General features: G+C 39.2%; 1 long non-coding RNA gene across 3 annotated transcripts; it reads right to left on the bottom strand.

Annotated features, from left to right (window-relative positions):
- Nucleotides 1-17,232, bottom strand: LOC121142606. 3 transcript variants are annotated; one of them, XR_005879624.1, is made up of 4 exons: nucleotides 17,082-17,232; nucleotides 16,765-16,982; nucleotides 5,013-5,129; nucleotides 1-516 (listed from the first exon to the last, which is right to left on the bottom strand). It is a non-coding gene; the product is annotated as an uncharacterized LOC121142606 (long non-coding RNA). The 3 variants fall into 3 exon arrangements; XR_005879622.1 differs by lacking the exon at nucleotides 16,765-16,982 and having other exon boundaries at nucleotides 2-516; XR_005879623.1 differs by lacking the exon at nucleotides 16,765-16,982 and having other exon boundaries at nucleotides 2-516; nucleotides 17,108-17,232.
- Nucleotides 17,233-17,805: the final 573 nt, after the last annotated feature.

The following is a 17,805-nucleotide window of genomic DNA, read 5'->3' as shown; positions in this document are numbered from 1 at the left end:
CAGAGATCCTCCTGTCTCTGCCTCCCAAGTGCTAGGTTTAAAGGTATGCACTACCACCTGGCCCTTTTAGATAACGATAAGGACAAAATATTAACATATAAAGCTTGTGTTCATAAAATGTATCAAGTATATATTTTCATAAACACAAAACAGAAATGCAAGCTCAACAAATAAGGTATTCAGTGGCTCTTCAACATTGTCTTCAGAGGACTGACTGGCAGTTTTTTAAGTGGAAGAAAAGTATGCATACTTAGGTATTGCCAACCTGTGCTTCCACCCCTTAGCCTTGTCTGGGATCCACAGCCTGCAGCACCTCAGTCTGACAGACAGTCTCATAGTGCACAATCTCCTCCCCTGGGCTCTAGATCCTCCTCTCACCGATAACAGGTTTTAGTCTTTTCCTTCTTCAAACATGAGGTTAAGGAGGAAATCCCACTTCCTCTGACATCACTGTTTCAACTGCCAGAAAGCTACAGGAAGAGGCACAATCTTTATTCCTGCATAATTGCACTTTCTCTGAAAAACAAAATTAGATGTAAAAAAAAGTGAACTTTGTGTGTAAAAACAAAATCATCCTTAATAAAACCATTTTTTCAATTATGTGAGAATTTAGTGAACAGGCAAGCATAATTATCATGTATTTCAAAAAATTTTCAAGTAATAAATACCATAGCTGAAATCATTTGCTCACCATGTTTTGACTTTGTATACCTTGACCTTGTTATATTCTGTTTATTTTAATTTTGTCTTTTGTAGGAGTGAACCCCACAAAGCTATCCACCCATGAGGGCAGAGACATGTAAACTGACATAGTAGATATAAAAGGAAGTGAATGAAGAAGGAACCTCCCTTTTCTCCTGGAAGCCAGCCACGCTTCTAACTCCTGGTCTGTGTGACTCTCTCTCTCTCTCTGGTAAATAAATATATTGTTTTCCATATATAGCATCGAATATCGTTATAGTCTTTTGTAAAATGGGACCAATAACAGCTATGTCATATATACTATAAAACTATGGTGTTACAATTATATCATTTAATTCACTAATGAGCTTAGAGTGTGGGACACATAAGAAGTTATTCAAACATCCATGACATACAGATTAAACATCCTCTACATGAAAGTATTTTACTAATGGCATATAGAAAAGAAGAGAGATAAATCACTGACCATCAGGAGCTTACATTTCAGTAAGTTCCCACCAACTCTCGTACTCAGGGGGTCCGGATTAGTCCATGTTGACATCCCAGCTGTGGGTCCAGGATCCAAGAGCTCCCCCTTGTTCAGGTCAGCCATCCCTGCTGGCTTCACCAGCCCATTCTTTGCCCATTTACTCGTCACTCCACTCTCTCTGTCACTGGGTTCTAGGGGTTAAGTTCAGGGGAGTGCTAGTCTGCAATTCTACTCACAGAGAGTCTGGGAAACAGGAAAGGACCTAACATGGTGGGGGGTGGGGAGGGAGTGGGAGCTGGTAAGAAGAGAGGGGGAGAAGAGGGGGAGAGAGTACGTCATGGGGGAACAGGAAGGTTGAGTTGGGGGTAGAATACGGAGAGAACAGGATGAGAAATACAGTAATAGAAGGAGTCATAGGTTTGGAGAGAGATCTGGCACCAGTGAGTCCTCTAAGGATCTACAAGGATGGCACCAACTGGCAAGCTAAGCAATAGTGGAGAGACTATCCTAAATGCCCATTCCTGATAATAAACTTGACAATTACCTTATATGCCATCCTTGAACCTTCACTCAGTGACTGATGGAAGCAGAGGCAAACACCCACACCTAAACACTGAACTGAACTCCTGGTAGGATAATTTTTAAATAGAAATGTAATAAGAAAAAAGTCAAAGGAATCACACAAGCACTATCTTGGAAAAGTGTGTAAACTAAGCCAAACTGGAGATTTTTATACAGAGAATAAAGTTTATTTCTAGCCTTAAGTAAAACAAGATAAATGTTTGCCATATAGCACTGGGCCTGGGAAATAAAAGGTAGGGTCTCTTAAAGGGGTGTCAGTAAGTTTAGTTGCAGAGACAAAAAATAGAAAGGCATAGTAACTGAAACAAGTTGTCTTAGTTAGCGTTTTTATTGCTGTAAAGAGACACCATGACCATGGCAACTCTTTTCATGGAAAACATTTAATTGGGTGGCTTACAGTTTCAGAGATTTAGTCCATTATCATTATGGCAGAGCATGGTGGCCTGTAGGTAGACATGGTACTGGAGAAGATGCTGAGAGCAGAGAAGGAGTTACATCTTGATCAGCAGGCAACAGGAAGTGATCTGAGACACTGGGCATGGCTTGAGCACATATGAGACCTTAAAACCTACCTCAACAGTGACACACTTCATCCAACAATGCCACACCTACTCAAAAAAATCTACAACATCCTGACAGTACCAATAGTGGCACTATCTATGAGATTATGGGGGTCAATTACACTCAAACTATAGCACAAGTAGTTGTAAGCTTCTTGAAAGGTATCAATTCACAGAGATTTGGAGTCTAAGGTACCTGCAATTCATACTCTGTCTATACTACTGATATGTCATCTACAATTCCTGTATGCCAGACTTAATCTTCTAAGAAAACACCCAAAGTTCTTACCATCTCTAACTTCAATCAAACTAGAGAAAAACAGAGAAGGACATTTCCTGTAAGTTACACATCACATTTGCTTTCATCCCAAAGCCAAAAACCATTTACATCTGGCTAGCGAAAGATAAGAAATGATTGCCTTAATCCCATGCATTCAGGAAGTTCATTAATTGCAGACTTTAATTACTAAGGGAAAAGGACTAAATTATATTTGAAGTCAGTGATTAATGTAGACAGCTCAGAAGGGAAGAGAAACTGTCTTAGTGATGTGACAGGGATTACCTTACTGTTCAGGCAGCTTCTCTCTGTCAGAACTCTGCTACAGCCTGCATATTTCTACTTGAGATACAGTGTCTTACTGTTTATAGGATAGTATATATTGACTTTTGAGTAGCACAGCTTTCCAAAATTATACTATTTGTCGTAGTTATTTTAGTGAGGGAAGGTAGGTATTTTCTCTCTGCCTTGTCAAGGGGTGAACTTCATCTTTGTGCTCTCACCAGCCGCCATGTGCTATGCTTAGGTTCCCGTAACTGTTGTGAGTTTTTGTCCTAGGTTTTCTAGTATTGAGGCATCCTGATAATGCTACTTTAGGGTGCTTCAGCACTTCCTCTGGGAAGATTTCTGGAAAACAGTGAAGTCACATAGTAACATAACATCTTGCACCTCGCAGACATGAAGATTAATGCCCCTAATACCAACTGTGGGGAGGCAGAGACCGGTGGCTATCTGTAAACTGGTCTACATGGTGTAAAGGGAAAGCCTTTTCCTTGTCTCTACTTGGTTTTTCCCCCCTGCCAGTCGACTGGGCTCTGCCACATTGTAGTCCCCAAATAACACACAAGACGCTGTATTAATTATGAAGCTGTTGGCCTTGCTTGTTTCTTACTGGCTAGTTCTGACTTAAGTATTTACCCCATAATTGTTAATCTAAGTATTTCTCTCTCTTTTTTTTTTTTGGTTTTTCAAGACAGGGTTTCTCTGTATTGTTTTGGAGGCTGTCCTGGAACTCTGTAGACCAGGCTGGCCTCGAACTCACAGAGATCCGCCTGCCTCTGCCTCCCGAGTGCTGGGACTAAGTATTTCTCTTACCAGAGAGGTTTCCGGGCTTCCTACCCCATGGAGGTTACATCTCGACTTCCTGTGTTTCTCCTTCCCAGAGTCTCCCTGGACTCCTAGTCCCACCTATCTTGATTCCCTATTGGCCAACAGTGCTTTATTGACATATACACAGGACTTCCCCAAAAACATGGTAAATTTCAGACCTCACAGTACTTGATAGTTAGACTCTTTCTAACAAATAAAAACACAAATAACAACATACCACAAATAAATGCAGAGCAAAACAAAGCTTTGCACTTATGTGAAGTTTTTGAGAGGAACAGATCTGTACCTATGAAGACATCCCTAAGTATTATATGATGAATCTACTACTTTTCCCCAAAGATATATTGTTTTATTCTCATGGCAATATATTACTTATATTATTAAAGTTCACCTGAGGATTCAGAAAGCAAAGTCAGTCACAAGTCATAGCAGCCAGGCACACCCCTTTAATCCAAGCAGCCAGAAGCTAGGAGATAGTGGTACACATCTTTAATCCTAGGATTCATAATTAAGAGATAGAGAGATCTCTCTGAGTTCAAGGCCACCTAGTGATACATGAAATTGAATCAGTTTAAAAGAGTAACAGATCATACATCTTTAATCCCAGCACTAGAGGGATATAAAAGATAGAATCAGGGTGTTCTGTATTCAGTAGGTGCAGTAGGAGGCATTCATTCTCCAGCTACACTGAAGATCAGAACATTGATTCTCCAGCCACACTAAAGAGAGGAAGGCTCAGTATCAAGGAGGATAGGAAGACACTGAAGTCTCAGGATTCTCCAGCCATGCTGAGGAGAGGCAGCAGTTTGAGGCTTGATGAAGAGCTTGTCCATGGATCAGCCCTGAGCTTGAGATGAGAGCTAGTGGCCAGCTTCTTTGCTTCCCTGATCTTCAGGTTGAACATCAATATCTGTCTGTGGGTCTTTTATTTTTCATGTTACAGATCCTAAGCCAGTAGGTCTTAACTCAAGCTATGTTTATTAACAAAGTCTCTCTGAAACATTTTATCATTGATACTATTATTACAGAGGGAATAAGAGAACCAAGAGTTCCTCAAGGGTGATGAGCTTCTTGGGGTATTGTCCCTTCCTACTTGTTCCTTAAACTTTGACTTATGCTTCTTACAGATGGGTCTGAAGAACGAATTAGGGCACACCCAAACAAGTCAAGGTAAACAAAGGTCTAAAGAACCTAAAGAACCAAGAAGATATTGTTAGTATTCAATAGGGCTTTATTGTTTTTCTAAAATAATATCCCTTTCATGTTAACTGCTCAAGGGAAAGGAGCTTCTGCCCCCATAAGTGGCACTCACCTCCGTAAGCAGTCTTGTATCTCCTCTATCTCAGTGGTGATAGTTGTTTGTATGAGTCAATTTGACTGCACCATAGGTATAGCTTCAGATGAGTGAGATTCTGCTGTGTCCATGTTTCTGTGAAGTGTTGACATTTAAATCAGTTAAGCAGGTTATTCTTTCCAATGTAGATGCACATTAATCAGCCAGGTGGTGGCCTGAGCCGAATTAAAACATGACCTCCTCTGAGCAAGAGAGTTCTCTGGGAGACTTCCTTCAGATATCAATGGAATACCAGTTTTCTTGGCTCTTTGCCAGCCAGATAATGACAGTTTGGGACTTGCTAGCCTCTCTAATGAGGGAGGTCATTTGTTAGATCACATTTGATTTGCATACTACTCTGCCTCCCCACATTTGTTTGGTTCCTTCTTTCAGCAGACTAATAAGTCATATTAATTCATCAATGTTTTATTCTGGTTCTCAAATATATCCAATATCCATCTGTTTTGTTCTGTTTCCAAGGCAGAACAAAAAGTCATGAGTCTCTCTCTAAATGGCAATAATAGCTTCTGGTACAGCTTAGATCTATGAGGTTTGACAATAGCATAGGTGCTAAAATCTAGGTCCTCTTTGTTTTCTCCTACAGGGTTGCCTCACCCAGCCTTGATATGAGGGTTTGTGTCTAGTCTTATTGTATCTTGTTAGTCATGTTTGGTGTATATTCCTGGTAGTTCTGTGCTTTTCTGAAGGAAAATTGAGGAGTCCATCTGGGGGAGAGGGGAGATGGGATAGTGGTGAATGGAAGGGGTGGGGGAAGGGGAAATGTCAGTTGGGATGTATTAAAAACAAACAAAAAATTGTTAAACAACAACAACAACAAAAAGACCTCAAATCGTTGCTAGAGGGGTACAATAAAAGCTTAAAGATTTGGGAGCTAATGGAGATCTTAAGTGATTAAGATACTATCTCTGTTTCGCTTTCTCACATTCCAACTACAAGGTAAAGACTCTTATTTTCCATTCTGCCCCATAAGCACCTGTCTCATAAGTTCATAAGCAATGAAGATGTCTAATGGATGGGAAATCTCTAAAACTGTGAAGCAAATGTTTCCTGTAGTAAATTAATTGTCTCTATTATTTTGTCACAGTGATAATCAAATAACCAACACAGCTCTTTATGGTATTCTATTCTTCCAGTAGACATCTACAATTTATTTTTGACATAGAAATCAAAATTACCCTTTATAAGTTTATATTACTGTATTTTTGTGTGTGTGCACACATGTATATGTGTGTATACATGTGTGTGTGTGTTCATGTGTATGTATATGTAAATCGAGGTAAAAGATGAGGAATTAAATCACTCCTTCCACCATGGATGGCAGTATTGCGCTAAAGTCACTAGGCTTGTATGGCAAGTACTTTTACTCACTAAACCATCTTGCCGTACCCAAATTGTTCTTTTAAAACATGAAAAAGTTTAATTAACAATATATACACATTATGACGTACAGTTTATTTAATAAAATAGTAGCCCTGGATCTATACTCACTTAAACATACAACAGAAGAAAGGAAAGGCAAAGGTCTTATAGTAAAGTGGCAATCACTAATATAGAAATATTTAATTGGTAAAATGTTGATAAGGAAAGGATGTTACATACTTTCTGGCTATTCCTGCAAATCATGTATTACAAATAAAAACTAGTAACGATACTGGAGAAACATTGTAGAAGTCGTCTAAGTGACACTGATGATCCAATACACTGAGAAGGCTCATGGTGATGTATGTGGGATTCTTGTCATACATACATAGTCTAACTCATCATACAGTCATTAAAAGCATCTGTGATGTGCTAGTTCCTTTTTCTTCTTTTCATGAGAGGAGTTAAGGATTACTTTCCCCATGGATTTCAGCCCATCAGAACTAGAAAAACAGGGCAGGGCACTTCTTCACTGTCAGTAGGTGCATATCCTGCTGTGACACTAATCTGGATGTGGAACACACAGTGTGGAACCAGGCTGGGTGTGACCCTTTGGCCCTCTTCGCCTACACAGGCTCCTCCTTTCCCAAAGGATCCCAAAGCATTCAAGTAGTGCTTCAATGCTCTACACAATTATTTCTGCTTTTTTAAAAATTAAGAAAAATTGCTTTAGCATGTAAAACAATTTACCCAAAGTTACATGATTAAATGAAAAAGTTGAAATTTAAACCCTGGTGATAGAGACAAAGCCTAGGCCATTACATGATAATATGCTGTCAGTGATAGTTACATGTCTGCACATGGAACTGTTCTAAGCCAAGATAATTTTTTTGCAAGGCATTGAAACTGACAAATAAATTTAATAAAAATATACTTCTTAAACCTGACTGTATCAAACTAAATATTTTTAAAGATTTGTTTTATTTTTCTTTTGGGGTGTGTCTGCATATACGTATGTTCACATGCGTTTGGGTTTCTGCAAAGACCAGAAGAGTGGATTGGATCTTCTGAAGCTGCATTTACAGGTTGACTAATGGGGGTGCTGGGAACTGAACTATGATCCTTTCCAAGAGCAACAAACTCTCTTAACACAGAGCTATCTCTCCAGCTCCTAAAATAATTTTGTTGAGGGGAATACTTGTTACTCAAGTCCCAGTAAATAATATGAAGTCATTTTGCTTAACTAGGAATTTTTCTGTAACATGGGGGTGCATTTCTGAATGGGTATTCAGCTTAACTAGTGACATAGAAAAATGTTTTTTAGATTCTGTAGTGGGTTTTTAAAGGGTTTCAGAAAGGATCAATAAAAATACACAGAGCAAGTTTTGCTTAGACAATATCTTAATGGGTTTATTGTAGTGGAAACCCTCCATAAATGGCTGCAGCACTTTAATACCATTCCTCATATTGTAGTGATCCCCGACCATAAAATTATTTTCATTGCTACTTCATAAATTCAAGTTTGCTACTGTTGTGCATTGCAATATAAATATCTGATATGCAGGTTATCTGACATGTGACCCCTGTGAAAGGTTAAGAATCACTGTTGTATGACGAGGACAGAAAAGCTATATGATACCTTGTCTTTGGCAAACAAAACAAGCAAACAAAAAAGGAAAGAGAAACAGGGAAAGTAAACACAGGGGAAAAGGAAAGAAATAACTTGGGCTGGGGTAATCGTTGGTTCATTTGTATAACGAGTCATATGATAGTAATACAGTCTACTGGACAGGGGCCAGCAGGATATCTCAACAAGGAAGTCATTGTTAGGCAAGACTGACCACATGACGTCAGTCTCTGGACCCCACACAAAGGTAGAACAGGAGAACCCACTCCTCAAAATTGTCCTCTGACTTCACATAAGCCTCTCCAGATCCTGCACATTAATGATAAATGAAAATTACAAAAAAATTCTCTAGTCAAAGAGCAACAATTTACCTCTTAGAACCTCTAGGCCCAGATAAAATCACAACTGTATGTTCTTTGGCAGGTAAATTACAAAATGTCAAAGAAGTATTTGTTTAGGCTGATGAGAATATCAAAACTCTTTGAGAAAACTGAGCAGCTGCCAAGGAATGAGTTGTTTGCTACCATGAGACTTCTGGGAGGAAGTGAGTTTTTCTCTTGGTTACCCAGGCTTCTTATTTGTATATTTGCATATTAATCTAGTACAAGCTGAAAATGGTTGGCCTGCTGAAAAATATGACTCCTAAATGAAATATACAGTTTGACTTTGGACAGCAATGAAGAAACACAAGATTTGGAGTGGCAAATCTGTATTCCAAAGGCATTCAAAGGAGAATTGCAACCAGAAAGGCGTGTACAGGGGTTACAGGAACTTTGCACTTGCTATAAATATCTATGCTAAGCTATGCTTTGGCATCATTGGATGTCACAGAGCAATAACGACTTCCTCTTTTTAGACCCTGACATTTTAGTATAATTTACAAAAACATCCCAGCTGCGCTGCAGATCCACTGATGACACGAAGAATGTTCAGGATAATGCACAGTCATTCAGAAGCCTGGGTTATCAGAAGTGCTGCCATTCTGCAGATGTGCCACCAGAACTGTTACAGACATGGGAGTAAAGGATAGTAAATCTGAAAGATGACCAGTCTCTTCATTAATCATAATTAGTAGCTTTAGAAGGACCACAAAATGTGAGCGGGGAAGAATAGAATATAGAGTAGGATGAACACTATGTTAAATAGGAAAGAGAAGACACTTCCATCTTTAAAGGGTCAGGTTAGATCACTGACAGAACTTTTTTCATTAATGTTTCTACTGTTGTTTCGATCTGTTCTTAATTACTGCTAAACACTAGAAGGCCCTAGCCTATGAGGGAAGCAGGCTTTTAAGGTCACAGCTCTGGAGGTTCAGGGATATCAAGTCACCAAAAGCTCAGCTGTCAGAGAACTTTACATAGATGAGGACTGTGAAGGGATGAGATCACATCTTGAAAAAGGGATCAAGCATAAGATTCAGAACCTGGGCTTTGATGACAGTCTCCTCTAGAGGGACTCTCTCTTAAAGAACATTGCCTTTTGAGGGCAACATCTTCAATTACCTAAAGACCCCCCCCAGTAAAACATTACTCCAACAAACTCAAAAATCCCTTCCCATTTCACCATATTAGGGGCCAGTCCTTTTTAACAGGACGGAATGGGGGCAGTATGCTCAAGTTGTCTCTGGAAAGGGGAGCATGGCTGGCTCAACATTGCCAGGTATGCTGATTGAGTAGTCACCCTAGGACCTGCAGCCTCCACTTAGGGGAGATCAGAATTTCCGATGTGGCCAGTGTCCTCTGCTCAGAGCTTGTTGAGGCCTGGAGATGGCCCTCTGGGGATCCCATCCTGGCAGTCCACCCCACCCAGAGTCTGTTAGCATCTTAGTCCCTTTCTCTGCCCACAGGATGAGGTAAGCATGGGCCTGTTTCCACCCTGCCTTCCAGTGTCCTGCTCTGCCCTGAATGAGGCCTGGCAACTGTGCATTGGGGAACCCATTCCTGCAGTGCAGCCTACTCAGAGACTGTCAAGGCCCCATTACTAATTCTGCCTCCACCCATGGGAAGAAGAGAGCTATCAAAGTATTGATTACCTCAATGGAAGGGAACTTTGAACCTATACCCACCAGAAGAAGAGACTCCTCCTGCACCTACTGGAAGAAGTAATGGGAAGAAGACAATATAAACACATATTAAACAACAGAAAAAACATATATGACACCATCAGAGTCTACATCAGCAAGACCTGAACATCCTAATGCAGATGAAGGAGAAGACAATGACCTTCAAAACAACTTCATGAAAATGATAGAGCACCTCAAAGAGTATATGAGAAAATCACTTAAAGAAATGGAAGGAAAAACAAACCAAAAAAATACAAGAAATCAACAAATCTTAAAAGAAAGAGAGAGAAAATCAAGAAAAAAACCAAACAGATGAAGGAAACAATTCAAATAGTTCAAGACATGGAAACTGAAATAGAGACAATAAAGAAAACACAAAATAAGGGAATGCTGTAAATAGAAAAGCTGGGTAAATGATCAGGAACTACAGATGCAAGCATAACCAACAGAATACAAGAGATGGAAAAGAGAATCTCAGGTATTGAAGATACACTAGGAGAAATAGATTCATCGACCAAAGAAAATCGCAAGTCCAACAAATCCCTAAGGAAAAATATCCAGGAAATATGGGACACTGTGAAAAGACCAAGCCTAAGAATAATAGGTATAGAAGAAGGTGAAAAAAAACCCAAGTCAAAGGTGCAGAAAACATATTCAACAAAATCATGCCAATGAAAATACAAGAAGCTTACAGAATGACAAATAGAGTGGACCACAAAAAAATCCCCTCACCACATAATAATCAAAACCCCAAACATTCAGAATAAAGAAAGAATATTAAGAGCATCTACAGGAAAAAGGCCAAGTAACATATAAAGGGAAACCTATGAGAACTACACAGGGTTTCTCCATGGAAACTCTGAAAGCCAGACGGTCCTGGATAGATGTTCTAGCAACACTAAGAGACCACAGATGCCAGCCCAGACTACTATACCCAGAAAATCTTTCAATCACTATAGATGGAGAAAACAAGATACTCTATGACAAAACCACATTTATACAATATACATCCACAAATCCAGCCCTGCAGAAAGTTATGGAATGAAAGCCCCAACCCAAGGAAGTTGTTAACTGCAACCAGGAAAACATAGGCAATAGATAATCCTACTTTACCAACAGCCAAAAGTAAAAAGGGGTGAAAATCCACACACAATTCCACCATCACCAACAAATCCAAAACAAACAAGAATGAACAATCCATGGTCATTACTATCCCTCAATATTAATGGTCTTAACTCACCTATAAAAACACACAGGCCAACAGAATGGATAAAAAGACAGAATCCATCCTTCTGCTGCATACAAGAAACACACCTCAAATTCAAAGACAGATGGCACCTCAGAGGTTGGGAAATGATTTTCCAATCAAATGGACTCAAGAAACAAGTGGGGTTAGCAATCCTAATATCCAACAAGTTAGACTTTAAACTAAAAAGAATAAAAAAAGATGAAGGAGGGCACTTCATACTCATCACAGGAGAAATCCACCAAGATGAAATCTCAATTCTGAACATCTATACCCCAAATAAAGAAGAATCCACATTTGTGAAAGAAACATTAGTAAAACTCAAATCACACATAAAACTTGACACACTTATAGTGGGAGACTTCAACACCCCACTCTCACCACTAAACAGGACCACAAGACAGAAAATTTAAAAAGAATATAGGAACAAATCGAAGTTATGACCCAATTGGGTTTAACAGAAATCTGTAGAACATTCCATCCAAATACAAAAGAATATACCTTCTTTTCTGTGCCACATGGAACCCTCTCTAAAATTGACCACATACTTGGCAACATAGCAATCCTCAATGGGTAAAAAAAATTGTAATAACCACAGAATCATCAGGTCATACTTTGAAATCCTGTACTTTGAATCCATAAAATTCAAAATCTAAAGGAAATGGACAATTTCTTGGATAGATATCACTTACCAAAATTAAATCAAGAACAGATAAGCAATTTAAGTAGACTTAAAGCCCCTAATGAAATAGAACAGTCATCAAAAGTCTCCCACCCAAAAAAAAACCCCAGAGACAGATGGCTTCAGTGTAGAATTCTACCAGAAACTTAACGAACAAATAATACCAATTCTCGTCAAAGTATTCCACACAATAAAGCAGAAGGGTCATTGCCAAATTCTTTTTATGGGACTTCAATAACATTGGTACCCAAGCCACACAATGACACAACTAAGAAAGAGAACTTCAGACCAATATCGCTCATGAACATTGATGCAAAAACACTCAATAGAATACTGGCAAATCAAATCCAAGAATACATAAAAAAATCATCCCCCATGATCAAGTAGGCTTCATCCCAGCAATGCAGGGATGGTTCAACATACAAAAATCCATCAATGTAATCCACCATACGAACAAACTGAAAAAGGAAAATCACATGATCATCTCACTGAATGCTGAAAAAGCTTTGACAAAATCCAACACCCCTTCATGATAAAGGTCTTGGAGAGATGAGGCATAATAGGAACATACCTAAACATAATAATAGCAATATACAGCAAATCAACAGCCAACATCAAACTAAACAAAGAGAAACTCAATGTGACTCCTCTAAAATCAGGAATAAGACAAGGCTGTCCATTCTTTCAATACTTCTTCAAGATTGTACTTGAAGTTCTAGCTAGAGTAATAAGACAACAAAAGGAAATCAAGAGAATACAAATTAGAAAGTAGAAGTCAACTTGTCACTATTTGAATTTAATATGATAGTTTACATAAGTGACCTGAAAATCTCTACCAGGGAACTCCTACATCTGATAAACACCTTCAGCAAAATGGCAGGATACAAGATTAATTCAATAACAGTCAGTAGCCCTATTATATACAGAAGATAAATGGACTGAAAAAGAAATCAGAGAAACATCACCCTTTACAGTACCAATATAAAATAACTTGGGTTAATGCTAACCAAACAAATGACAGACTTATATAGCAAGAACTTTGAGTCTCTAAAGAAAGAAATTAATGCTGATACCAGAAAATGGAAAGATCTCCCATGGTCTTGGATAGGTAGGATCAACATAGTAAAAATGGCAATCTTGCAAAAAGCAATCTACAGATTCAATGCAGTCTCCATCAAAACCCCAGCACAATTCTTCACAGACCTGATAAGAACAATTCTTAACTTTATATGGAAAAACAAAGGACCCAGGATAGCCAAAACAACTCTGTACAATAAAAGAACTTCCAGATGCATCACCTTTCCTGACTTCAAGCTCTATTATAGAGCTATAGTCCTGAAAGCAGTTTGGTATTGGCACAAAAATAGACAGGAAGAACAATGGAATGGAATTGAAAACCCTGATATGGACCCACACATCTACCAACACCTGATTTTTTGACAAAGAAGCTAAAATTATGCAATGTAAAAAAGAAAGTATCTTCAACAAATAGTGTTGGCATAACTGGATGCTGACATGTAGAAGGCTGCAAATAGATCCATGTCTATCAGCATACTTAAGTCCAAATGGATCAAAGACCTCAACAAAAACCCAGGTACAGTGAACCTCTTAGAAGAGAAGTAGGTAGCACAGACACTGAGTTTGACAATAAATGGGATCTCCTGAAACTGAAAAGCTTCTGTAAGGCAAAGGACACAGTCAACAAGACACAATGTCAGCCCACAGAACAGGAAAAGGTCTTCACCAATCCCACATATGACAGAGGGCTGATTTCACAAATATACAAATAATCCAATTAAAAAGTGGGGTGCAGAACTAGAGAATTCTCAATAGAGTAATCTAATATGGCTGAAAGACACTTAAGAAATTTCACAGCATCCTTAGCCATCAGGGAAATGCAAATCAAAACAATTCTGAGATACCATCTTACTCCCTTACTCCTGTCAGAAAGGCTAAAATCAAAAATACCAAAAGCAGTTTATGCTGGAGAGGTTGTAGAAAAAGGGTAACACTTCTCCACTGCTGGTGGGATTGCAAACTTGTATAGCCACTTTGGAAATCAGTATGGTGGTTCCTCAGGAAAATGGGAATCAATCTACCACAAGATCCAGCAATTCCACTCTTAGGTATATACACAAGGATGCACATTCATAACAAGGATGTCTATTCAACCACATTAGTAGCAGAATTATTTGTAATAGCCATAATCTGGAAGCAACCTAGATGCCCCTCAGCTGAAGAATGGATGCAGAAAATGTGGTACATTTACACAATGGTGTACTACTCAGTGGGAAAAATAATGAAGTCTTGAAATTTGCAAGCAAATGGATGGAACTAGAAGAAACTATCCTGAGTGAGGTAACCCAGTCACAAAAAGGCAAACATGGTATGTACTCACTCATATATGGATTTTAGACATATATGAGCAAATGATTACTACCCTACAATTCACACCACCAGAGAAACCGGGAAACAGGGAGGACCCTAAGAGAGACATACGTGGTCTCCCAGACAAGGAAAGGGACAAGATCTCATGAGCTAAATGAGAGCATAGGCGGAGGGTAGAAGAAGTTAGGAGAAGAGAAGGGGAAAGGAGGAAATGAGAGAGCAGTAAGATTGTATCAGGGGAAGAATAGAGGAGAACAAGAAAAAAGATACCATAAGACAGGGATTCATTATAGATTTAAAGAGAAATCTGGCACTAAGGAAATGTGCAGAGAACTACAAGGTTGATCCCAACTAAATAATCTAAGCAATAGTGGAGAGGCTACCTTACATTCCCTTATCCGATAATGAGATTGATGACTCCCTTATATGCCATCCTAGAGCCTTCAACCAGCAGTTGATGGAAGCAGAAGCAGAGACCCACAGCTAAACACTGAGCTAAACCCTGGAATCCAGTTGCAGAGGAGGAGGAGTGATGAGCTAAGGGGTCAAGACCAGGTTGGAGAATCCCACAGAAACAGCTGACCTGAACAAGGAGGAACAAATGAACCCCAGACTGATATCTGGAAACCACATAGGACTGTTCCAAACCTACTGAACATGAATGTCAATTTGGAGTTCTGGTTAATCTATGGGACCTCCGGTAGTGGATCAGTATTTATTCCTATCACACAAATGGACTTTGGAAGCCCATTCCACACAGAGGGATAATCTCTCTGCCTAGACACATGGGGGAGGTCCTAGGCCCTGCTCCAAATGATACGACACATGTTGAAGATTCCCCCATGGAAGCCCTCCCCCTCCCTGGGGAACAGAAAGGAGATGTGATAGGAGGTTAGTGGGTGGCAGGGGTGGAGGGGAAGGAGAGAGAACTGGGATTGACATTTAAAACAAGCTTGTTTCTAATTTAATTTTTAAAAAAGGGGAAGAAAAGAAATCCTATCTCTTATTTGGTATGTTTATTTTTTGTTTACATTTTGGCCCCTGTTGCCTTTGTAATATGTCCAACATATCACAGATAACCTCCAGTTACTATTACATCAGTGTTGCTTGCATTTCTAAATCCTGGCTGTTTTGAATATTTTGCAATTGATATAATGTAGAATAGTAACATGAATAAAGAAATGATGACCTACAAAAAAAACCAACAACAAAAGAATTCCTGATGTGTGTTGCAGCAAATGAGTTAAATAAAGCAAACTGTTCTTTAAGAGAAAGACAAAGGCGTTGGACATGGTGCTGCACACCTTTAGTCCCAGCACCTGGGAGGCAGAGGCAAGTGTATCTCTGAGTTTGAGGCCAGCCTGGTCTATACAGCAGGGCAGGACAGGCAGGGTTACACAGAGAAACCCTGACTCAAAAAACTAAAAACCAAAACAAGAAAAACAAAAACAACAACAACAACAACACACACACACACACACACACACACACACACACACACACACACACGCAGGCAGGCAGGCAGGCAGGCATGCACACATGTACATGGGGGCGAAGTTTAAAGGTTTGTTTTTGTAAAGTCTCTTGTAGTGCACGCTGACCAGAAACTCACTGTGTGGTAGGGATGTGTGTAACTGCTCACTCTTCTGTCTTCACTTACTTGCTGCTTGTCTTGGTTTCTATTTGTTCTTTCTCTGTGTGTTCTTCAGGTTTAATAATATGATAACATCTCTCATCTTCATTGACATATTCCTCTGTTAGCCTAAATACACATACTGTTCAACCTTTAAGTGAATTCCCTTAGTCAGTTTTAGTGCTTTCAAACTTTAGAAATTCACTTGGTTCTTTTTTAAAGAAAAAAAAACATTTCTGCCTTCCACTGTTAGCTAATGTTGATTATTTTGCCATGCTTTGGTCCCTCATTTATAATTTTCATATTTTGATTTGCTAAATGACATATAAATGCTCCTCCATAAATTTTCTAGGGGCTGCTTTTGTATTAATTATGTTTTCCAGTATATTTCTACTCTGATTTTAATTTAGTTTGCAATCTTCCACCAAGGGAAAATTGTGTTGAGAGAAACTCTCCCCAGTGCATTGGGCAGGAAAGTGACACAGGATCTTTAAAGGGCAGATCCTGACTGTGAAACAAGCAGGTCTCTGAAAGCACTGACCACAGAAGGAGCATTTCCCAGGCAGATCTGTTTGAAGTTCAGGGAATTCGTGTCTGTGCTGTATTTCACTTTTTGTTGTCACGAGACCTTTGTTAAGAATAGAACAGTTGCTTCCTAGAACTCTAATGAGCCTTTCAGATAGCCAGGGAAGAGCAGGACATTAGGAAGTTACCATGTCCACTTCCTTAGTACTTGCTTTGATTTTCGTCTGTCTCACGGGCTACATCATTTTTTTTTAAATCTGTCCCTGCAGGTCCTTCTTCCGTGCCAGGGTCTTGACTGAGAGACCAGGAGATGAGAAGATAAAGAGGATAGAAGATGAAGACAGCCTGGTCTTCAGTACAGGCTTCGTGCAAGCCAAGGCTACACAATGAGGCCCTGTCTTGACTTCTAAAACAATCAACAGAAGAAACAAACACAAGTGTAATCATTACCTCCCTGTTTTGGCATTCATTGGGGTAAAAGATCAAAACCCTGAGAAGCATTTACCGTGCTTGAGTGATTTTGTTTCTCACCGTCTCTTTGATTCTTCTCGTAACACCTAGGAGTCCAAAGGTCAGAGAAGCTGGGGGGGTGTGCTGATGCTTAAGAGCCCTTGCTGTTCCTCAGGGCTCTACTGACACTGGGTGTTTGCACTTGCTTCTGTTACTGAACACTCACTACACTTCCTTAGGAACTGAGAACCCCCCCTTCTGCTACTGTGACAACAGCGACGTCATTTTCACCTTCTGTTATGTCACATCAAGGTACCAGATAATTATTTGACTTGTTAACATTTACTCATGTGTCTGTAGACCTGTGCTATGCATGGCAGAATTATATAAGAAACGAAAAAGTATGTAAACATATATAAAGCTGGAAAGTTTGTTTGTTTTCATTGTTACTGTTTCCCAGATGCCTAGAACAGTGCCTGACCTAAAATACAAGCTTATTAGTCACTCACAAATATCTAGGTAAATGAATGAAAGCATATTAAGGGCCAAGGTAGTTCTGTTTTTCCTATATTCCAATGTCTAAAATCATTAAGATGTCTTCTGTTTTTTTAATTTCAAACTCAAATGAAGTCACTCTATTTTTCAGTTTTATAAATATCTGCCTCTTATCATTTGCCTACAAGCTTTCTATGTCCTACTAGTATAACTTAGAGCTTTTAAATATATCACTATGAGGTATCTTTTTTTTTTTTTTTTTGGTTTTTCGAGACAGGGTTTCT

This window comes from Mesocricetus auratus, unplaced genomic scaffold (genome assembly GCF_017639785.1).
Source record: "Mesocricetus auratus isolate SY011 unplaced genomic scaffold, BCM_Maur_2.0 Super-Scaffold_100010, whole genome shotgun sequence".
NCBI classification, from domain to species: Eukaryota; Metazoa; Chordata; class Mammalia; order Rodentia; family Cricetidae; genus Mesocricetus; species Mesocricetus auratus.
Note: the sequence above shows the minus strand (reverse complement) of the source record. Positions and strands in the feature narration are given on the sequence as shown.